Source organism: Strix aluco, chromosome 3 (assembly GCF_031877795.1).
Source record: "Strix aluco isolate bStrAlu1 chromosome 3, bStrAlu1.hap1, whole genome shotgun sequence".
NCBI lineage: Eukaryota > Metazoa > Chordata > Aves > Strigiformes > Strigidae > Strix > Strix aluco.
This window is the reverse complement of record NC_133933.1, coordinates 99195950-99217875: the sequence shown is the minus strand read 5'-3', so window position 1 is coordinate 99217875 and position 21926 is coordinate 99195950. Positions and strand designations below refer to the sequence as shown.

At 39.1% G+C, this 21926-nt stretch overlaps 1 long non-coding RNA gene across 1 annotated transcript in view; it reads right to left on the bottom strand.

Moving 5' to 3' along the window:
- Positions 1–1025: 1025 nt before the first annotated feature.
- The window catches only part of LOC141921313 (uncharacterized), a 40420-nt gene continuing 19519 nt past the window's right edge, over positions 1026–21926 (bottom strand). Inside the window, exon 3 of the long non-coding RNA XR_012622643.1 lies at positions 1026–3559. This is a non-coding gene — a long non-coding RNA (uncharacterized LOC141921313). The remainder of the gene's footprint in view (positions 3560–21926) is intronic.

Below are 21926 nucleotides of genomic sequence, written 5' to 3'. Positions count from 1 at the left end.
GGAAGTGTTTACACCTAAAATCAACAGTATATTATTTTTCCCCTTTTAGATGACAAGTCAGTCACCTCTCTTCCCTCTTCACCTCTCCTTTCCCTCACTAGAAGCTTTTTGAAACTTTTAATACAGTGTTTTTCTAATATTTCACTTCTAAACCTCATGGTCAGGTTGCAATCTCCAAACAAGGAACAGCTCTGCCCAAGGACTACCACACATTCTTTCTTCCCACAGTCACTCCCTATATTACCAAAACTGGATGTTAGGCAATTACCTAGAGGGACTATGTAATCAAAAATGTAGTTAAAAAAAAGGAAAAAAGTTCTGCTTCAACCTCTGTGTTAAGAGTTTAGAGGGAGAAAATTACAATACCTAAACTTAAGTTTAGAAATAAGGACACATGATAGTAAGAAGTGTCCTCTTCCTCATTAAAAAAAAAAAAAACAACCCCACAACAAAAAACCCCCCCATAATCAATACAGCTTGTTGAGCTTAACATGCAAGAATGATATTGCCCTGGGGTGGTGCGAAGAATCACTTGGAGCAAGTCTCTTTTGCATCTTTGCAGAACCACCCTTCAAGAAAAAAAAACAACCCATGCCCACAATCAGCAACTTCCCACAGATGACTTGCTTTGGTAGCTATCCAGATTACCTCTCCATGGACCCAATCCAAAACTCATTACTGGCAACAGGTTTTTGAAACAGCCCTGTATGCTTTTTCACAATGGGAAAGCTCTATGTTTAATTGATAGACTGGAAAGAATCTTAAACTCTTTGAAGTCTGAGACTAACAAGAGAAAAGGACATAACATTTGTCTTTGGCTTGGCAAGTGATACCTAAGGGAAAATAACTCTGTGATCTAGAAATAATGCAATTTATACATTGCTCAGTATGGTGCAAGTACATCTGATGATACCTTTACAATTAAAGGTCTGGAAGTAGCAAAATTACTTGTTGCTCCCTATTACCAACACAATTTAGCTATTTGACTTTACCAACAAATCTTTCAAAGAGAAGCATGAACAGCATTCAAAAAATGAAAAATTTTAATTAAAACACTTTAATCTGAATTTATTTTAGCAACATGCTTGCAATTGCATTCAAACAGCATTAACAGAAAAATTTAATATGAAATAAAATACAAACGTATACAAAATCCTGTAATTTTACCATTTTATTGTTTTAGGATTTCATAATCTATTTAGAATAAACTCTGTTCAAGTTCTTCAGAAAAGTGGCCGTATTTGAAGGAATTGGCATTTTCAGTAGCATTTTAGGCAACAGCACAGTAGTGGAGTAAGCCATTACTCAGCTGATCCACATAAAAGCTGTTTTGCTTATTTAGTTTTCATCAGGGTCAAGCCACTGAATTAGTTTGTAGTTTAAACAAACATTAATGTCAGCACAAGTAAAAGGGCAGGAAAGCGTGGTCAAGGAAGAATGTACAAGAAAGACTCCAACAGTTCCAACTTACACTGATGAAACTGGAGATGGAATTTTGCTATTAAATGCACAAATAAGTAATGCTAAATATAGAGAAGTTTTTCCAACTGACACAAAATAATGATTCCAAACCTAAAGCAAATCTAAATAAGAATATAAAAATGTTACCTCCCTTCAGGAGGTTGTCTTTAAAGGCTCGACAGCATAGACTACAATCAGTATTGTCATGCAGTAGAGGACATAACTGTGTGCTTCATTACCCTTGGAAATATCTCTCTGCCAAAGGAACCATGTGTATTAGGAAACACCACCCTCTATCGTTTGACTAGTCTGAACAGCTAATGTCTCCTTAAAATGATCATTTTAGGAGGCTAACTCTGCTTTTCTTAGAAATTACTACACAAATCATGAGTTAAAACCCCACAAACCTGAAGTGCTGGTGTTTGTTAATGCACAGCCAGATCTCAACCTGCTTTTCACTCATCAACTTACTCCTTGGCTACAGCACTGAAGGGCCCTGTGACTCTGGCTTCCCCTCCAATTATTTTTTCCAAAAGGAAGGCAAGCCAAAGCCTGAAAAATAATTATTGCTTCAAATAACTGATTTTTTTTTTTTTTTAGCTTTTTTGTCCATCTACTACTTCAAATCATTAAACGATCTTTTACCATTCTCCTGTTGTATTCCCACTCACATCACTTTCCAAACCCAGAGACTTACTCTTAGAACAGCCCTTATTTCAAAGATTTTATATTTAAACGCCTTTGCTAAAAAGCTGAAGCAGCACGATCTGAAGACATAAGAATGCTATTGCAAAAGGAGAAGGTGATCTTTGAATTCAACTGTGTTATGAAAAATTTCTTAGAAAGCACAAAAGGGGTCTCCTCCCATAAATAAGAAGAAAAAAAAAAAGAACAACATTCTTTCTGTCAAAGTTACCGCTTAAGAAGAGCTACAAAACTACAATTCATGAGGACTTAGACCATGCCAGCAGGATATTGGATTTAAAAGGAAGATTTTTGTTTTTCCAGCTTATTCTATATGTAAAATGAGAAGCTCTACTTGGCTAACAGCAAATAGAATGAAAGAAACACAAGGAGAAAGAGGAAGACTGCCAGGAGAAAGTACAAAGAATAATATAGTCTTGGGTGCAAGTGGCAGGGAACAGCAAGCGGAAAAAATAAGGTAAATACCTTTGTATCTTTAATTCTATTAGTTTAGAAATAGAGTTAATCAGTGCTGACACCTTTGAATTTCTTCCAAAAGAAACTGAAATTTGAAGTCCCCTAGAATCTTTTTGCCTTCTGACCTCTATTTCTAGCTCTTCTGAGTAGGAAACAAGAATAGAGTGAATCAGAAAACAAGAACCAAACGTTTAAGGATGCATTTGATTAAATACACTACTGACGTGTCAACCTGAGGATGTCTACACTGTAATTCATATGTACCACCACTTATAAACAAACAGTGCAACAGGTCTGTTTTAATCACCGCTTAAGGATGAAAGTATTGTAATGTGTTATGGCTACTATTTAAGTTTCCCTCAAGCCAGCAGTGCAGCTAAAATATATTGTAAGGCCTTTCTGACCTTGGTCAGAACATGAAATACTGATGACATGATATAACGCTATTATTTGTTTACTGTCACCATAACGCAAAATGTGAAATACAGGTTGTCAGAAATACAATCAACACAGAGCTCACAATATTCCATCCTTGTCCTCCGGATGACTTCCAAGGCAGGGAGAGTAAACAGCCTTCTCCCAGCTTTCTTAGTTTCCACAGCTGAGAGTGTAGGATGTTTACAGTACCTGTCACTCAGGGCTCTCGAAAACAGACCAAATGTCAGCAGACCTAGTAGAGACTTCATCACTGATTGCCAGAAACATGCAGATGTCAAGTAAAGGGAGGGAAAAAAAATCCCATACCCATTCATTTTATACCATATGAATCCAAATCAATGTTAAGTCCTTTGTGCACAAGTTGGGAGGTGTAAGAAAAGTTCAAAATCAAGCTGAGCTTCAGCATCTCCAGAGGACAGCCACTGTTATTGCCACCGTGGTATTGCAAGGCTTCCTGCCAGTTCACTCCAAATTACTCCTGGATGACCTGAAGATGTGTCTGCAGAAAAGAGAGAATTCACCATTTTAATGAGTGCGCATAAATCCACTAGCAAACAAATACAAAATCAAGCAGAAAAACTGTATTTGCATTTCACGAGTAAGAGCCATCATGTAATTCTTCCAAAGGACTGGAAGCTTTTTAACGCAATTTAAAAGCAATATCCTGGAGTGCTGGCTTAGAGGAATGCCTACAATATATGGCTTATTTTCAATTACCAGAGGAATGATGGTTCTGGGACACCTTGGAATACTGTAAGGAAAAGGATACTTTGAAAGACACTGCTTGGCAAATTTAAGAGTTCAGTTATACAACAACTGATGACTTAACGCAGTCTAGGTGTGTTTGAAATTATATTTTCCTCTGAGAAACAGGTTAAGTATTCAGTTTCCTTAAATATAACACCTCTAAGGGAAGAGGAAAAAACAAAATAAAAAAAATGAGAATCTAATTGTAAGTAACAAAAAGTTTTTCTCATGTAGAACAAATGCCAAAATCCTCAGAAGAGAAAAATTTCCACTTAAACAGGTTTTAGTACAACATAAGAAACATTTTGGGACAAGATTATTAATAGTTTCTTCTTTAAAAAACAATGCACATGAAAAAAAAAATGTGCAAGTAACTGGGGTCCTGAATCATCTTACAAAAGTCACAGCAACTTGCTTTAAGAAAAGTTAATTTGCTGTTGAAAAGGCAGAGGAGATTTATCTGAGAGCTTAATGCATAGAAAGGTTGCCCCAATACTACTACTGTTCTCACCATTATATGAGCACCATTTATAGTATGGTATATTGGGCAGCTTTCTGAAGAAACAGCTTTCCTTTGGGCATAAAGTATGTTTCAGCTGGACTAAAGTAATTGCATAATTTTCTCCTCCACCATTACCTGCATCTCATTCCAGTACTTCTGAAAATCAGGTCACATATCTAAAAGCCCAGTTTGCGCAGTCACAAAAATCCCCGCTGGGGATCCCACTGGGTCAAGATAAAGAACTACAGCAGCAGGAGGGGGAAAGAGGGAGACTATGTAATTGCACGCCTCACTCTACCATTCGTAAGAAGGCCTAGATATTCGCAGGAGCCTGAAAAGTTGAAATAAAACTGAAGGCACAGATAACCTTCACCTTTCAGTCTGCTACAAAATATGAACTGCAAGGGCAAAGGAGACAAAATTTGCAAAAAATAGAATATTTCCTTCTCAAACTGTCCTGAATAAATCAGCTCTCTGGTCAGCAGCCAAACAATCTACACTAGTTCTGCGCTCAGAAGATGCATTTTTCCTGAAAACACTCCACCAGTTTTACACGTTGACTGGGGCCGTGGATTGGATCTAAGACACATAGCAAAGAGGGAAATCCCTGCCCTTTAATCAAGCAGCCAAGTCAGAGTGACAGGTAACCCTGCAAGAAACAGAATGGCCTGGTGTTGGCTCAACAGTGAATCCAGCAGTAGAAACAAGAGCATAAAGTGCAGAAAGAAAATCACAGAGCTGCACCCACAGAGCAAGAAAAAGGAGTAAATCTCGGAATAATCCAGGTGCGAACACACCTCAGGAGGTCATCTAGTCCCAGCCCCTGCTGGAGGCAGGGCCAGCTTCAAAGTCCCACATGAACAGCTGCTAGAGACCTTGTATTTCTCATTCAAGGTTTTCCAGATTAAGTACAATTTGCAGAAGGCACTTCAACCCTTTACAAGAGAGTAGGAAAATAACATTTGGTAGTCTCTGACTTTACCACAGTACTTTCAACCTTTGGCAGACAGACATCTGATATTTCTACTGTCAATAGATCCTATTTTGGTCCTCTCAGGGCTATGATGAATTTTTTTTTATATTCAAGTGATCAGTCATGACATCATCTTGATTTGCATCTTTTATTACTGTTGGTTAGAATATTTATTTACTAATATTTTATTTTCCTTGTACAATTCAAACTTCAAAGCTTAAAATCAGAGAGTTGACTCTGAGAACTTTAACCTATGTTAGACCCTCTAACATTAAAACAGTTTTCCGAAGTTTAATACATGGAAAATAAGTGGAAACAAAAAAATTACATCCTCTCCCCAATAACGCAGTATGTCCCTAGGGCAAAAAAAACCCCTAACTATGTAAATTTAGAGAGCATGGATATTATATTTGCTAAAAAGTAAGTAGCAGGAAAAAAACAAAATGCCTGCTTTGGCTTTTTTCTATAGCAAGAAAGAATTCTGCTTTCAAAATAAGCCTATGAACTATTGGAACTGTTGGTCTCATACCTAAGAAAATTTGAGAGCCAGTGCAATAATAGGCAACATACTGTCAGCACACAAAGGAAGAAAACTTGTCAACAAGGGAAATGATGCAGTGACAAGGAAATACTCAAAGAGATGAAGGAAAAACAGTCCAGAAACTCAGAACAAGAAAAATCAGAATAAAAACTAACCAAAATATTATTGTCTCATACTATTATGGAATCCCAAACTCTTTTGAGACTTACTACATATTCTTCATCTTTGGTATTTAAATGAATGACACAACTGACTTAGGACTTTAAAAGTCAGTGTTGCATATATATTTCAGATATTCTTCCCACCAGATAGTTTTAACAACTTCAAACAATTTAAGGAAATCTTCTGGTAAGAACTGCATTTATCCTCAACACAGTAATTCATATCCTGAAGGGTCTACATTCAAAACAAGCGACAGGAGAACATGACAGCAATGAAATGATTACATTAAGCACAGATCTGCTATATTTCTTCTGCTTCTCTATTGACCGCCTTTGACTTCCAAATCATTTCAGATTGTATTTTATTTTTACCAGTATTTATGAACTCTGAATGATGCTTCTAAGGTGAGATACTTGGAGAGGGGTAGGAAGTTACATACATTACATCCCTTTGCCAAAATAGATGCCTGCCATTGCTAGGTACAGTTCCTCATCTATGTCTAGGTACCCAGATAGTAGCAAAAAAACCAACCCAAACCCACCAGCTTTCATTGCAAAGCATGTCCTTCTATAGGTGTCTGGGAAGAAATAAAGCTGGTGATTTGCCGGAAAGTCCTGCACAAGGCTAGGCTAAAATTCTGCAGCTGAGGGAGTTAAGGGAAAGCACTACCTGCACAGATAGCCACACAGGTGATCATGGTCTCAGCAAAGCCATCACAACAGTAAGGATAAACTGCTGCAAAAAAGCCTTCTCCCCCAGCTCTTCAAGAGACAAGGTATTAGTGAAACAGTTATTTAGCTGATCCTAGAATCTCTTCTCCCTCCCTTGGCTTCGCTATCCTACACTTGAGGGATATGACTGTAAAAGATAATACAGAGAGTTACGAAAGAAGCAGCTGCTGAAAGAATATAGTGCAACAACAAAAACCAACAACCCCAAAACCCAACTGAAGTACTGCGCTGGCGTCACCTGGAAGGAAGAGATCCTGAATTGCACAATACAGGCCACACTATAAAGAGACTGTAGTCAGTCATTCACTTTCATTTCACAACAAAGCATGAAAGGAAAGAACTGAAACGAAAATCTATTCTCTTCCCTTTTTAGCAAGTTAAATATTTAATTTCTTGTGATGACAAGAAGTTGGGTGCCAACATACACAAATTACTCACTGCTCACTTTACAGAATATGTTATAGTCAAGAACCACTCAATTATATCACCCAACAGCAGATGATTGGAAAATAAAGAAAAGTGACCCAGAGTTTGTAAACAGGGAGAAAATGATATATAGTGTGAGGTATAACACCTTTACAGCCTTGCCAGATGAGCTGACATCCTGTTGCTTTCCATGTACTTGTGGCCCTCTGAAAAAAGCTTACCTTCCTGCTACCTCTGCATCAGACACCATTAAAATGGGACAAAGTATCACTGAACATTATGAATATTATGGCATTAGTAAACCTAGGGAGGCACTATTTACATGGCAAGCCCTCTTACACTGCCTCTTACAAATGAAAAAAGTTCCAAAACCTTCCTCAAAATTATTCTATAATGCACACAGGGAAGGTTAACCTGCCTACAAAGAGGCTACCTGATCCACCTGCAGTGACCCACTTGAGGGGTAAAATACTTGTGCTGTATCCCCCTACTGAACAGAGAGCTTAAAAAACAGCAGGACCAGGGAATACTTTAAGGTATTTAAAACTCTTCCTTCCTTGCCTGGTGGAGTCCTGAAGTAAAGACTGTGTGGTCTTTGCACTTGGAGATACATCCCAAATTACCTCTTTCACTGACCTGCCAACCTCAAAAAGCAACTAGCAACATCTAAAGTACAACAGTCGTGCCAATTTGGGAAGGAGCAGGCAAAGTGGCAAGCATCCTCAGAGCTTTGCTAGAGTCTGGTGGATCCCCCTTCATATGTCTTCATCCTTACATGGTAGCTGTGAAGACCACAAACTGCTCGTTTCTGCTGTTCTCCTACTACATGAAGCATCATTTCCATCAAAATTGCCAAGTTTTTCTTCTCACCCACCTGCTCCTGGAAGGGCACACAGCTTCAGTGAACATCTTCTGGTCCTGGTAACAATGATTTGTTATTGACTTTCTTCAAAAAACCCTGGCATGGTTATAAGATTACTTCAAGCCCATGCCACCAATGAATTTATGTTTTTTCCTGTCCTGATCATTCTGTGTTACATTTTGGTTATGTGCACTTATATATCTGGGTATGTAAGGAGGAAGCCCAGGGTCTCTGTCTGGTGAGAAAGACCTAAAAATGGAGGTGGATCTCAGGGCTCTCCTCTAGCAACTGCATGTGCCTTCAGCTTTGAAGAAAGGAAATTCTCTCATTCATTTCCTTCATAAGCCTTGCAGCTCTTTGAAGGGAGGTGAAAAAAAAAGTTTCCTTTTCCATGTAACTGCTCTAAGACACACACAGAATAAATAAAGAAAATCTGAAATTAAAAGTCCTTAGTATGTTTTTAAACTAGCTAAAAGAAACATTAGGTTTTTTTTTTTTTTTTGCCCTGGGAGTCAGAAGCAACATAGTGTGAGAAGAATGGCCACCACATAGAAGCCACAAAATACAGTGGAAAATATAAAAGCAAGCAGACTGTAGATTGGCAATTGCCCCATCTTTGAATGAGAAACATTTCCAATACTATATAAATACATAAACTGCCACCAGATGTCAGTACAGCCTAGAGAATTGCTAGTTCAACCCTCCACTCCAGGCTGATTTATTTAACACCCCCTCACAACTGTCCGGGTACACAAATCCAGCCCTGCCATCAGTCCTGAATGGAAAGAGTCACACAAAATAGAAAGTCTCATTTCCATACGGAGGAGCAGCCCCTGGGGCCTGCCATATGATCTCATTTGCATGTTATCAACGTGCAAAAAAATTAAATACAAAGCTGTAAGAACAGGCATCAGTTTCTACTGCTGCAGGACATCAAGAACCAGGCTTGATACTAAATAATCTCTAATTAAGATTCAATGCCCTCCTTTGTCACACTTGTCAGACTCTCTAGTTATGGCATGCGTCTTTGCCCCACACATTTGCATTCCCTCTGTTCCTAAATAGCTTTAGTCTCCTTAGATTATGCTGCAAGGTGTTGGGGAATATTTAGCAACCAGGTTGCTAAGCTAAATAAAGCTTTTCTGCAAAACAAGCATTAGCACGATTGTCCTTGTGCTACAGCAGAGGTTCCCTCCACTTTCTCCCTGTCTCTTTGATTTTTTACAAGAGTTGTAAGAAAAGTGTCTCCGAAGCATCTCCAGCTGAGGTGATTTTACTTAGAAAATTCTAACAGCAACATTCATCTCTTTTCTTCATGCAAATAAACATAAAAATTTACAGTTTCTCAGTGGTAAAAATTTGTTTCAGCAATACAGATGTTGCACAAAAACATTTTGTCCAAGTTCAGTTACATACTTTGCTACTAAAGCTATTAACTAGAGAAGTTTCACAGGTTACTTAAATAATGTGCAGGACTTACTGTATCAGTGCATAGATTAAAAACAATCAAAAAAGGAATGAAACCACTCCCCCCCCCAAACATAACCTACATTATTTAGTCTTAGCAAGAATTATCAGCTTTGCTAGTTTATAGATCAAGTTTTCTGTCCTTACCACTACCAACAAGTCTTATTTGTAGAAACCAAGAAAAGAATTGTCAAGTGATTAAGAAATCTAACTAATGTCATTTTTGCTTGGCATAGAACCACTGAATGTTGATGATATCCCAATTACTATTTTGTGAGAAATATGCAGGTAAGCAAAACAAGAAACATACATTGACCTGTGGAATTTTAAATTAGGATAACTTTGGTTTTAATTCATTTCTTAGGTACAGGATAATCTAAGAAACCAGGCTTATGGTTTTAACACTGGTTTGTTGCATGACCTTACAAAAACCATCTTAAATTTTCTTAGCAAATGCAGTCAACTCAGTGCACATATATTCTTACAGTCCACATAAAGAACTTCAAAAATCATTTAATTAAAAGAAACTTTATGTTAAGTTAAAAACCATGAACAGAAATGGAACTTTTTAGGCTGATGGCTAGGAAGTGAATTTACTGAAACATCTCTGTCACGCCTTATAGGGTGTTTTTAGCACAGCTCTGAGGTTTCAACTTAAGTTTTAAGCCTACCGCACTCTTAGATTTCTTTTGCATGGTTTCATATCTCAAGTTGGGTAAAATCAGAAGAGCAGCAAAACCACAGATACACAGAGGCTTTTTTGGAGCATTTATGTTTTCTTAATATTGATGCTGGACAACTTAGATATTAATATGGAAAGGAGAAATAAAATGCAGAGAGGCAGACAGCATCCCAGAAAATTTACCTTACGTAATTCTGAAGGGGAGATGGAGTACAAACTACCTAGTAGTTGAGAGGCAGCAACCACAAAAAATGAATCTGAAGTAAATAACTTCACAGGAAACCCCCAAACCACTTAACATGGTATCAAAGGTACATCCAAATGAAGAACACCTCTAATTTCGTACCTAAATTAAGCCCTGGAACCTCCCTCCAATTCAGGCGAGCTACATAGTCTCAGAAGTTTCTCTTGGAGCAGTCTGATCATGGACTCAGGAGGAAAGGCAAGTTTTGTTGGAAACCTGACTAAGTGCTCAATTAAACATAAAACCTACAAGCATGTTTCACCTTGCTTTTGAGTTTCATCAGGAAACCTTTGCACAATTCCTATTTTGTTCCATACAACTGCAAGTCTTTGTCAGGTTAAAACAAGAGGTAATTTATGTGCACTCTCTAAACTGGAATTTTTAATTCATGAGTCTTGGCTCTAATTGTAACAAAGACCCTTGGGGCTCATAGTTTCTCTCTGTTAACTTCTCTCCCTCAAATTCTCTACACGTAAACACTTGTTTCTACAACCGCCCTTCTGCAAGTCATTTTTTCCCCATTTTTTGCATGTATAAAACATGCAAAAACCAATCCCAAGTGCCTCAGTTTTATATGTGCCACTTGCTCAGCGTGAGTTTGATATGCCCAGGTGACAAGTACTATATTCCAGTCACACTCTCTTCAGGAAATCAAGAACATTACTGGCATCAAGAGTACATGACAACAGCAGCTTGCACCCTATGCCAGAATAACAGAATAACCAGCCCCTTTTCCCCAGGAAATCTAACCTCTTTAAAGGTTTTGGGAAGGTAAATAAGAATTTCAGCTTCTACCGGAACAAAACTGCAAAGCAGCACTTAAACGTACTTAAGATTTCACATCAGCAGCAAAATTTGAGTAGAAAGAAGCTTACAGTCAGTTATTATTTAGCACCTATTTAGCACAACTTCATTTCCTAAAATCTTTAAATTAAAAGTTCACCCTTGAGCATCAAAGGGCTTTTTGCGTCCTTCTCTAAATTACCTAAACTATGTTCAGCTAGCCTCTAACACTTCCTCTACACACACCAGGCAGCTAGCTCTGCTGCTGAATGAACTGTAGCAAATGGCATTCAAGCTGTGAGACTTTGATAGAAGCTGGCATTTCAATAGTTACAAGGCAGTGTTTGCATGACTGAGCAGATGGAGTATGGTGGATGAATCCTTTTTCCTCTACCGAAAAAAGTTCTAGATAAAGATGGCTTTAAGAAAGGGAAATTGCCAACCTGAAACGTTGTCATTTTTACGTAGACAAGTAGGAATGAGGTTTGGCACAATACCTGAAAGACTTTAGAGTCAATTTTTCTTGCTGCTGTTGGTTTAAGAGTGCTATTAAATTCACTGAGCAAGAATTAAGAAATGCAGGAAGCATTTCCTATTGCTAATGCTTAAGGTTACTACAACCATGTTAAAGTAGTTTTGTTGGTTCATTTGTTTATAACGATACCCCTTTTTAAGGATTTACATGTAAGTTTTACAGAAAAGTATGCATTATTAGGGAATCTCCATCCTTCAGCTATTTTCCCCATCTTAGATCCTTCAATCTCCTCACTTCTTCATTCACTACCCAGATTTTCTTTTAGTCTCCAAGCACAGTAGTTGCCTCAAGTTTCACTCTTCTATTTTCATCCTAGACCCTCTTCAGGTTAACTTAGCTAACAGTGTTCTTGCCAAAGTCCAAATATATTTGCACTATTCCATCCCCGTGCATTTTGAGTTGTCCATCATCTTTTCTGTGACAGCCTAGACCTAGCTCAGCTCTCTTATTCAGCTACTTTATTTTTTCTTTCCTTCTCTATCAGAAGATCCTCCATGTGTTTTTAAAGTGGAGATCCTGAAAAGCTCTTCTGGACATCCAGTCTCGGGGTGACCTACTTTGCAGTTTTAAAAAAATTGCCACCTTTGTAAACACGGTCCGGAAAACTGCCTCTACTCCAAATCTGTGTCCAATGGTACATATGAAATCTTTCTTCATCTCTCCATCACTTCAAGAAAAATACGCCTGCCAACTCAAACACGTCATTAATACTTGCAACTCCACAGACCCAGCCAAACACCCAGTCTTGCAGATTCTTTATGCGTAAAATCTAAATTGCAGATCCTTACATTTCTGACCCATCCAGTGACTCTTCTTCTTCCAGATTCACTTTTACACAATATTCTCCAATGAAGGAAAGGCAAAAATCTTGCTGTGACTAACACATTCAGAAAACTACTATCAGAAAGAATAGTTTAAGAAGTCATGCTTTTACATCCTCTTACGGCTACTCCTTCTCCATTGAATCAAATGGCAGCTAGTCATCGTCTAGGCCTATGAAGGTCTACAATCATCCTTCCCCCCTATTAAGCCATCTTCTCTACCTCCAGTTATCACATGATGTCAGCCTCTGCCCCCTAGGTTACAGTTTCTATGAAGCCTCATTTGTGCTTTCCTCTACGTTGTGTCTTAGAAGAAATGCAATTTCCAACTCCATAGCCTCCCCCTCAGTCCTTCCTCCTTGCCTCTTCACCTTGCCTACAAAAAAAAGATTTAAGCAACGAACTGGTGTTACTGGTTTGCCAGCCCCACCAGTGCTGCCTTGCCCCATGCTCTCCTCAGTGCATCTACCCACTGTGACCCAAAACTACATCAAGGACCTCACAGAAACCACAGTGCTGAGCACCACCACATGCTGCAGTATATTGAACATCTGACGACAGCTTATAAAGTCATTTAACTCATTTTAGGGTCAGAATGTCAAATCAGCAACACCAAAGAAAAAATTTGAGAGCAGTAAAAACTAAAAAAAAAGGATTTAAACTGAAACTTTAAAAAAGGATTTAAACTCACCACTTGAACATAAAGATAGTAACAAAACCCACCTGAACATACTTTATTTTCTCCTAAATAGGCAGTAAACTTAAAACTTTATTAGTATTTCAGTGAGGCTCATCACTATGGTATGTGAGCAACCCAAGATCAAATTGCTCATCTGTATTAAACAACAGTTGCTGCGGGATGAAAACAAGCAGGGCTTCAGTTTTACAGAAACTCAGCTGAGGTTTCTGTTTGGCAAAGACTATGTATTTGAAACAAGGCATGGATCCAGATCCCATTTGATCTGGTTCTTCCTGATGCATAGATTTCAGGTAAATTCAATAGCTCCTCTCCCTCCCCTCCATGCAACACAAAGCTTTTCCCTCTGTGCGCTAACAGGATTAAGTGTCACATTTAAATTTCATCAAACTCCACTTTGTTTTCTTGCCCCTTCCCTGAATTAGCAGATTACTGCCGAAGCAGGCAACAAACACATGGCTTCTCCCACTCGTTAACATCACAGACACACAGTGGCACATATCCAAGCTCTGTTTTACTGCAGAGGATACAGCTTCTGTGGATGTGAACAGAGGATACAGCTTCTGTGGATGTGAACAGAGGATACAGCTTCTGTGGATGTGAACAGAGGATACAGCTTCTGTGGATGTGAACAGAGGATACAGCTTCTGTGGATGTGAACAGAGGATACAGCTTCTGTGGATGTGAACAGAGGATACAGCTTCTGTGGATGTGAACAGAGGATACAGCTTCTGTGGATGTGAACAGAGGATACAGCTTCTGTGGATGTGAACAGAGGATACAGCTTCTGTGGATGTGAACAGAGGATACAGCTTCTGTGGATGTGAACAGAGGATACAGCTTCTGTGGATGTGAACAGAGGATACAGCTTCTGTGGATGTGAACAGAGGATACAGCTTCTGTGGATGTGAACAGAGGATACAGCTTCTGTGGATGTGAACAGAGGATACAGCTTCTGTGGATGTGAACAGAGGATACAGCTTCTGTGGATGTGAACAGAGGATACAGCTTCTGTGGATGTGAACAGAGGATACAGCTTCTGTGGATGTGAACAGAGGATACAGCTTCTGTGGATGTGAACAGAGGATACAGCTTCTGTGGATGTGAACAGAGGATACAGCTTCTGTGGATGTGAACAGAGGATACAGCTTCTGTGGATGTGAACAGAGGATACAGCTTCTGTGGATGTGAACAATCTCCAGCGAGAGCTTAACACATCAGCCCATTTCCTCCATTGGAAGGGAGTCTCCCAACTCATGCTCTGAACAAACACGAGTCCCGGAGCCAGCCCATGGACAGTGTTTACAGAAACAGCAATGCCACCAATAGGAAAGTTTCAGCTACTTTGGAATAAAAATAGTTCGAAAGAAGAATGGAAAAACAAAAAAAGGCAGCAGTTGTGGGTTTTTTTAATGAAAAAGTGGTAAATTAAGCATTAGTCAAATGTTGGTACATGTTTTTAGTTATTTCATAAGGAGGCTTCTTTAAAAACCACATCTATTTTACTGTGGTTGAAGTAAATCTTACGCTGAACAAAGGAACTGAAAGGTACCAATTTAGCAGCAGTTCTGTATTTCCATCCCCACCTCTCCTCTTGGTGCCTAACATACATGTACAAATGACAGGCTCAAGTAGTGCCGATATAAAATAAGGGAACACCTTTTTGTTGTGGTTTTTTAATTATTTTTAAGTGCACTGAAAAACTTTCTATTTTCACAAAGTTTGGGCAGTCTAAAGGCAAGGGTAGCTGAAGTACTTATAAAGGTTCTGTACCATCTGTAATTCTTCATATATGCACTTTGACAACCCTATTTAATTAGCATCAACCTTTCACCACTTAGCATAGTGCTAAGTATTAGTCTATTTTTATTTTATTTATTTTAAGGAAGTAGAACAATACAGTGATCACCAAAAATAGTACATCAAAATAGTACACGCTGTACCCTATACTTAAACAAATAAACACAGACAACTATAATCCAAGAGTATGATATATAAATATTAACTCTAAGCTTCACAAAGTTCATGAGAATTAAAACTTTTGGAAAACCCAGTCCATCTGGTAATTGAAGTGGTTTCGATCTCTCAGTCACTAACGCAGAAATGAGGCAGAAAGCTGCTCTTGACATGCATTTTGCCTATGAATCAAACTTGTAACATCTTATAGTCAATGAATAATACAAGGCAAGTAGGCATAAGACAAAAATGCATGACTTTTTTTGTTTCTATCTCACTTCCAGCCCTACAACCCACCTGATGGCTACAACAGAAATGGCTGATAGGAAGCAGGAGGCAAAGAAGCATCAGTCAGAAGCAATGTGGGTATCCAGGCTCCACCCGAGAAGCAGGAAGGAAGAAACTCAAGGGTCAGCAGCAGAAGATAAGGACAGAGACAGACTCCAGCATAAGAATTTTTGTAAGTAAATGGCCTGGCAATGGAAATAATGTTTTGAAAAGTTTCCATGCCTCCTCCCGCATAGAGGCTGCTAAATCGCATCCTGTTGCCCCGCTCAGGGCTGTGAATCATTGTGCTAACCTGGAATAGTGCCACTCACCTCCAGAGCTTCTCTCTGCTACAAAAGTAGCAGACAGCTACTCACAAAAAGAAACCCCTTCTAGACCCAACCATCAAACAGTGGACAGAGGCTTTATTTTCTTTCCCAAGTCTTACAACACTAGGAAATCTCAGAAGCAGCAGGGGGGGGGTGGAGAGGGGGGGAGAAAAATATTTAAAAAATAAAAAAATCAAGCAACCGCCTACAGTTCTGCCTGTGCCCTTCCTGGCTAAAGATGAGAGCCGGCAGCTAGTATTTCAGATTGCTTGATGCAAGTGACCTCTCCAACCACCACCCCATATTAACTTCCTGACCAAGCTAAGTGAAAGCCTGCCAAGTATTAAAGGGAGAAGAAAGGGATGTAAGCAGCTCGGGTACTTCCTTTCTGGAGATATTTTTGACCAGCGCTGCAATTCTACGGGTCTTATCTGAAGAACTGACACGTTAGGCAGAGTTCAGCAACATCCTGATTTTACCTTCTATGCTAAGCACAAACTGAAAGAGAGGGCAGATGGCAAGTGCCACAGAGGTTGTTTGTTAAGAGGCTACGCAAAATAATCAGAGTGCCTTGCGAGGAGATGAAAAAGCCATGATGTCTACCTTCTCTCCTGTCCTGACTTACATTTCTAGCTAGAAATACCCTACTCTCTCTTCAGAGTTGCAGCGACTGACATTTGCGTGCTCACCACCCCGGCAGGCTGCACAAGCTGCACTGAAACCATTCTGTCATCACTGTTAGCCACTTCAGCAGAGGTCAAAAACTGAATTTAAGAAGCATGGTAACATATACACCCCCTTCATAACAGAGTATCTGTCCTGGTGCTGTTCATACCAGTGCCAGGAAACTCTGTTCTCAAGAGCCCAGCAACATGACACCTCTCACCAACACAACAGTAATGTCAAGAGATGCTAAAACGGGAACCAAAGAGGAAGTTGAAAGTTAAGTTAGGTTCAGATTTTAATTTTTAAAACAATAAAATTCTCCATTCTGAAACGATAAATGTAGAAGTGAAGATTGAATGATCTTCAGTTTTACATCACGTGTCTTCAGATTCTTTATAAAAGAAATCTTCTGCAGCAGAATTTACTGCAACAATACTAATTTCTCTGAACACATTTGAAAGCATACACCTTGTTTTCTAAAATGTAAATATTTTACTCTTACTAAATTCAAACTGACTGGAAACTTAAAATGAGATCTGACACAAATCATAGTAGAAAAACATAATCTATACTAACCTACAAGAATTACTGCATTCAAGGTACATTAGTTACCTTTTTGGTCAGCTCAAAGAGACTTTCATCCCACCAGCTGATAGTTCTCTCCTAAGAGAAAACTGGTTCCAGCAAATCAATTCCAGCAAATTAAAGCAGAATATTAAGAACATAAGGCAAAATGCAATCAAATCAGAGAGATGATTTATTGCTTATAATGAAAACTAGAGGACTTATACTTTTAGATGTCCTCTTCAGTAAGCAACTGAAACTCAATGCAAACTATTTCTCAATATGTGATGTCACAACCCTGATTTAGTTCATGATGCAATTTTTAGCACATGCTGTTTCCACTCTCATACTTCACATGACATAACAGATTTGCTGCAGCCGTGGAAACATCTTTAAAAAGTTAAAAACTACTTACTTTTAAAGCAAAAATGCTGTATCCGTACATTAGAGGTTGAACTGTACAAGTTTTATTAGGAGCTACTGAATCCCTAGGAACAAAGATACTTCACCTATCTAAAACAGAGAGCAGACACTCTACAGATGCTGTTAGAAGCATTTGCTTTTTCTACAGCTTTCATGGAAGAGAATGCATATCTTGTAACTCAATACACCTACCAAGTATAGACTGCCACCAGTTGAGAAAACTTCTCTGCAAGACAAGCACTGACAATGATACAACCAAGTCTAGTCACTCATGTCCCAAGACATGAGACAGCAAGTGCCAGAAGTTTGAGGGACTTAAAGCACCAATACCCTTCCTAGAAACATTTTAAATCTATTTTAGCTACAATTAATGAGTACACCTAGATAGTCAAGAGAAGTTGTAGACAATAAGCACTTCCGAATGCAAGGCAGATCACGTGCACCGCAAGAGAAGCGCCCAGGCAGGAATATGGAAGCTTCAGCCCTGCTGTGCAAGCACCCTCACAAACATCAAACAGTCAGTTGGCAGTGGAAAAAATAAACATGTGTAACCACAGAAGAGTAGTAGGCTTACAACTGGGTCCAGCTGTCCAGCTGACACTACTGCAAGGAAGATGTTTCCATACCTTTATTGTATGCTTGCAGCTTTTTGTCTGTGTCCTAATGAGAAACAGTTGCCCCTTCTTCCCCTTAACATACATCTACTCAGCAGTATAAGGGCTAAACCAGTCTTAAATCAGTGATACTGAAAAAAAAAAAATCCAAATAATTCCAAAATAACACTGTCCTCATTAGCAGCAACTGCAAAATGCCCAAGGTGAAAACGTGTTCCATTCCCCATTTTAATTATTCAAACTCTGTACTGAAACACTCACATACTCCTTTTCCTAAAGCCACCAATTTCATTCCATTTAACTAACGTGGAAAACCTGCAGATCTTCCTGTTGAGGAGAAGAAATGCTCAGATTAGAAAACTTGCAAGTTATTTTTCAGTATGAGCTCACAGCTCCTTTACAATCAGATTCTCAACTCAGCGTGCTGACATGGAAGGAAGTGTAACAGAAAAATAAGATCTTTTAACAAAGCTGATATCTGCAGTCAGTTCCTTCCAGGAATGAAACACCCAACTTTCCAAGACAGCACCAGATATGTTCGTATAACATATCTTTGTGATAGAAATGAACAAAAGAACAACAAGCCTTCTCTACAGATTTCCTCATACAAGACATTAAATCCTTCTGCATAGATAGTTGCTATGGTGCAGACTTAAGGGGAGAAAGAGGGGAGATCAGACTTCTTGTTTACAGGTTTCCAATGCGCTCCGCTTGATCCATCTTGAAATTGAAACCCTTTAGCTTCCTGTCTTTAGGCTGTCAGATGGTAGAAGACAAACAGTGTTAGCAACTTTACAAAGCTCCCACGTGTTCTGCATAGATCTAGAGAAAAACATTCACGTGGATTAGATAACAGACAGAAGAGACAACATAGTTTAAAAAAGAATAAAAGCCATACTAAATCCTGAGACACTTACTCAAGGGAAAAGAGACTTACTCCGGGAATAAAATGCCAGATTACCTTTGAACACTGTCGATGCTTCACCACAATGTAACACTGCCTGCTCCTATAAAAAGAACTATGCTGTTTCAACATTCTCAGATGAAATCCTGATTCTTCCAAGAAATTCTTACACAGGTTTTATCCAAACAGGTACATCTGGCTATTTACAGATTCAAGAAGAATAAAACAAAGACATTTAGGGTAGGATTCAACTCTTCATAAGACGTCTAAACCATATAACTCCCCTAAAGTCAAAAGAGCCTATAAAAAGATACAGTTTATCCTACAGCAGACACTTTGGGTATAATTCAGGTAATCTAGACACAGGTATCTTCTGTCAGTTTAAACATCCCGGGAATTCCACCTCACTTCCAGTTGCCTCTGTTGTAAACCCCGCAGGTCCCAGGTTGTATCCATCAGCATTATGGAATTTTTACCAATGCTTTAGAGATCCTAATTGGTACTAGGTTTAGGCAGATAACCAGAGGGCCGCTATCCAGGCCCCACTGACTCTACCAACTAGTTTTTTACTGACTATGAAGAGAGAGCGCACATAGACACTTGGCACAGAAGTATAAAACTTAAATGTTTTTCATCAGTCATGAACAGAAAGCATCCTTTATTCTTTTGCCAATTGACAAGATAGCAGCTATCACTTGTAGAATAGTCTCAGGCTATTCATTACTGGGGGGTTGATGCTCAGTAAGAGATTTGGCCTTTGCAGTCACTTCTTTAGGGTCCCATCTTCTAAAGAAGCAGCCAAATGTAATTTCTTCCCTAGATCCTTTATTCAGATTAGAAAAGAAGATTAGACAAGAACCTTTTTGCCAAAGTCTTCTATATAACCTGCCTGCATGAACTGCCTTAATCAACTTTTTTTTAGTATGGTGCATAAAACCTACTCATACAGAACAGGTTAGTTCCTCAATTCAGTCAGTGACCAGTCTGGTTCTGCCATATATTGTGTTTTTACTGAACATGCAGGGTAGGGTAGAAGCAGCTAGAGTATCCAGGATAATTCCAAGGTTTGGGAACTTAATGACGCAGTCTTCCTAAAATAAGCACAAAGTTCTCTGCGCAGACAGAGATGCCTTTAAAGACCTCCAGAGGGAGATGCTGTCTAATTTTTGGCATCTAAATTTCTTCTAACATCCATTTTAGGAGTCATTACTGGCCACACCAGCATCTTGCTACAGCCTGAATATGCTACTCTCTGTCAGGTCAGGAACAGAAAATTAAAAAATAAGCATGAGAGGAAACAAGATCTGTGACAGCTTTCAAATTCCGTGGCAGCTTTCTCACTCTCTTTAGACTGCAGTTTATTCATACCTCACCCCCAATGCTATTGTTTGCCATCATCTATTTCTCTTTCTTTACCTGCTTACTATTTCAACAAAGTGTAAAAATACTATTTCCCATATTGTCACCTGTACCTGGAAAACTTAACGAATGCCCCAAACCATTTGCTCCCTACTGCCAACAAACAGCCTAAACTGAAACAGTAGCACCTAATTTGTATTTATGCTACTAACAGCACCACAAGAAATTTGAAGAAAAAAAAATACACTGGAGAGTATTAGCATAGACTTCTTTCCATTATTCTTTGGTTCTTCCATCTTCTGGGATTTGTTTCCAAGAGAAGACTGTTCACCTCCTGGCTGTTAACCCAGAAGTCCTCCTGACTGCATTCTGTATACAGAAATCAGACCTTCACCAAGGCCAGACTTGGACAGAACAACTACTAACTTTTAAACACTGGAGAAAGTATTGTCCCTTCAATGTACCATTTACAAGTACACATGGTTCTCCTTTCCCATTTATTTAACAAGCATCTGAATGATTCCGCTAATGTAGCTATAACCCAGTTCTCACAGCTCAAGAGACAAGGGATGCTGTGCAAGGAAACCACCCTGCACCCAGTGCTTCTATAGCTATACTCATTACACACAATCCACCCAGTAGTAGGAATATTTAAGAGAGTCACAAGGTTCCCATGGAGAGAGAGCTGAGATCTTGTCTGATTTCATTCCAAATCTACTGAAAACAGAGAAGAGCTTTTGCCAAGGCAATTTTGGCAAGTATTTCCACAGAGGTATCCTGGCTTGCCAAACTGCATTTGGATTTTGCTGGACTTATTTACTTGTTCAATATGTTCGAAGAAGTAGAAACATTTGTTGCTGTAGAGGGTTTGGCTTACTTTGAAGACCTGGAACAACAGTTAAAAGATGAATCAGAGACTGACTGATTTAGGAATTTGATCTGTTAACCTCAACACATAGTTGTGGTGTATCCTGAAGTGTTAGAAGTAATCCATAGCTCAGCTACTTCAGGTCTGAGACCAGACAACTCTCTGAACTCTCAAACAACAGTTTTAACATGTTGTTTTTATATAGCCAAGATCTACTCCTTTCAAAAATACCATCCAACACAAGCCATAAGGTGACCCTGAAGATCCTCTTTAGGAGTCAAAACAGCACTACTACATTTTATGACAAAACTAGCATTCTTCGCTGACTGCGTGGAGATAAATCCTAAAGGCCTGATTTTCAGAAGACATTAAGCAGCCAGTCTCTCTCTCAACAGCAAAACTACAGCCCTTAAGGACACCTTTAGTTAAAGGCTGATCCCTCCCACGCTGTTGTCCCCACCCTCACTCCCCACAGGGCTGGTCTGCGCTCTGCTTCCACCCTGTCACTGGGGCACACAGGAATGCCTTTGATCAGATGTGTCAGAGGTACATTGGTGACATATTTTCCTGATAGTCATGCTACACTGCTCGACTCAAAACCCGGAGTGAAAAAAATCTAAGTATTTCAAAAGCATTATCTGCAGTGCTTGTTTTCAAGGTTTTAGTACTGTTTCCTCCCAGGTTTGCCCATTCCACATTTTCAGCTTTTTTTCTCTCATTTTCCTTTTTTTCTCCAAGCAAGA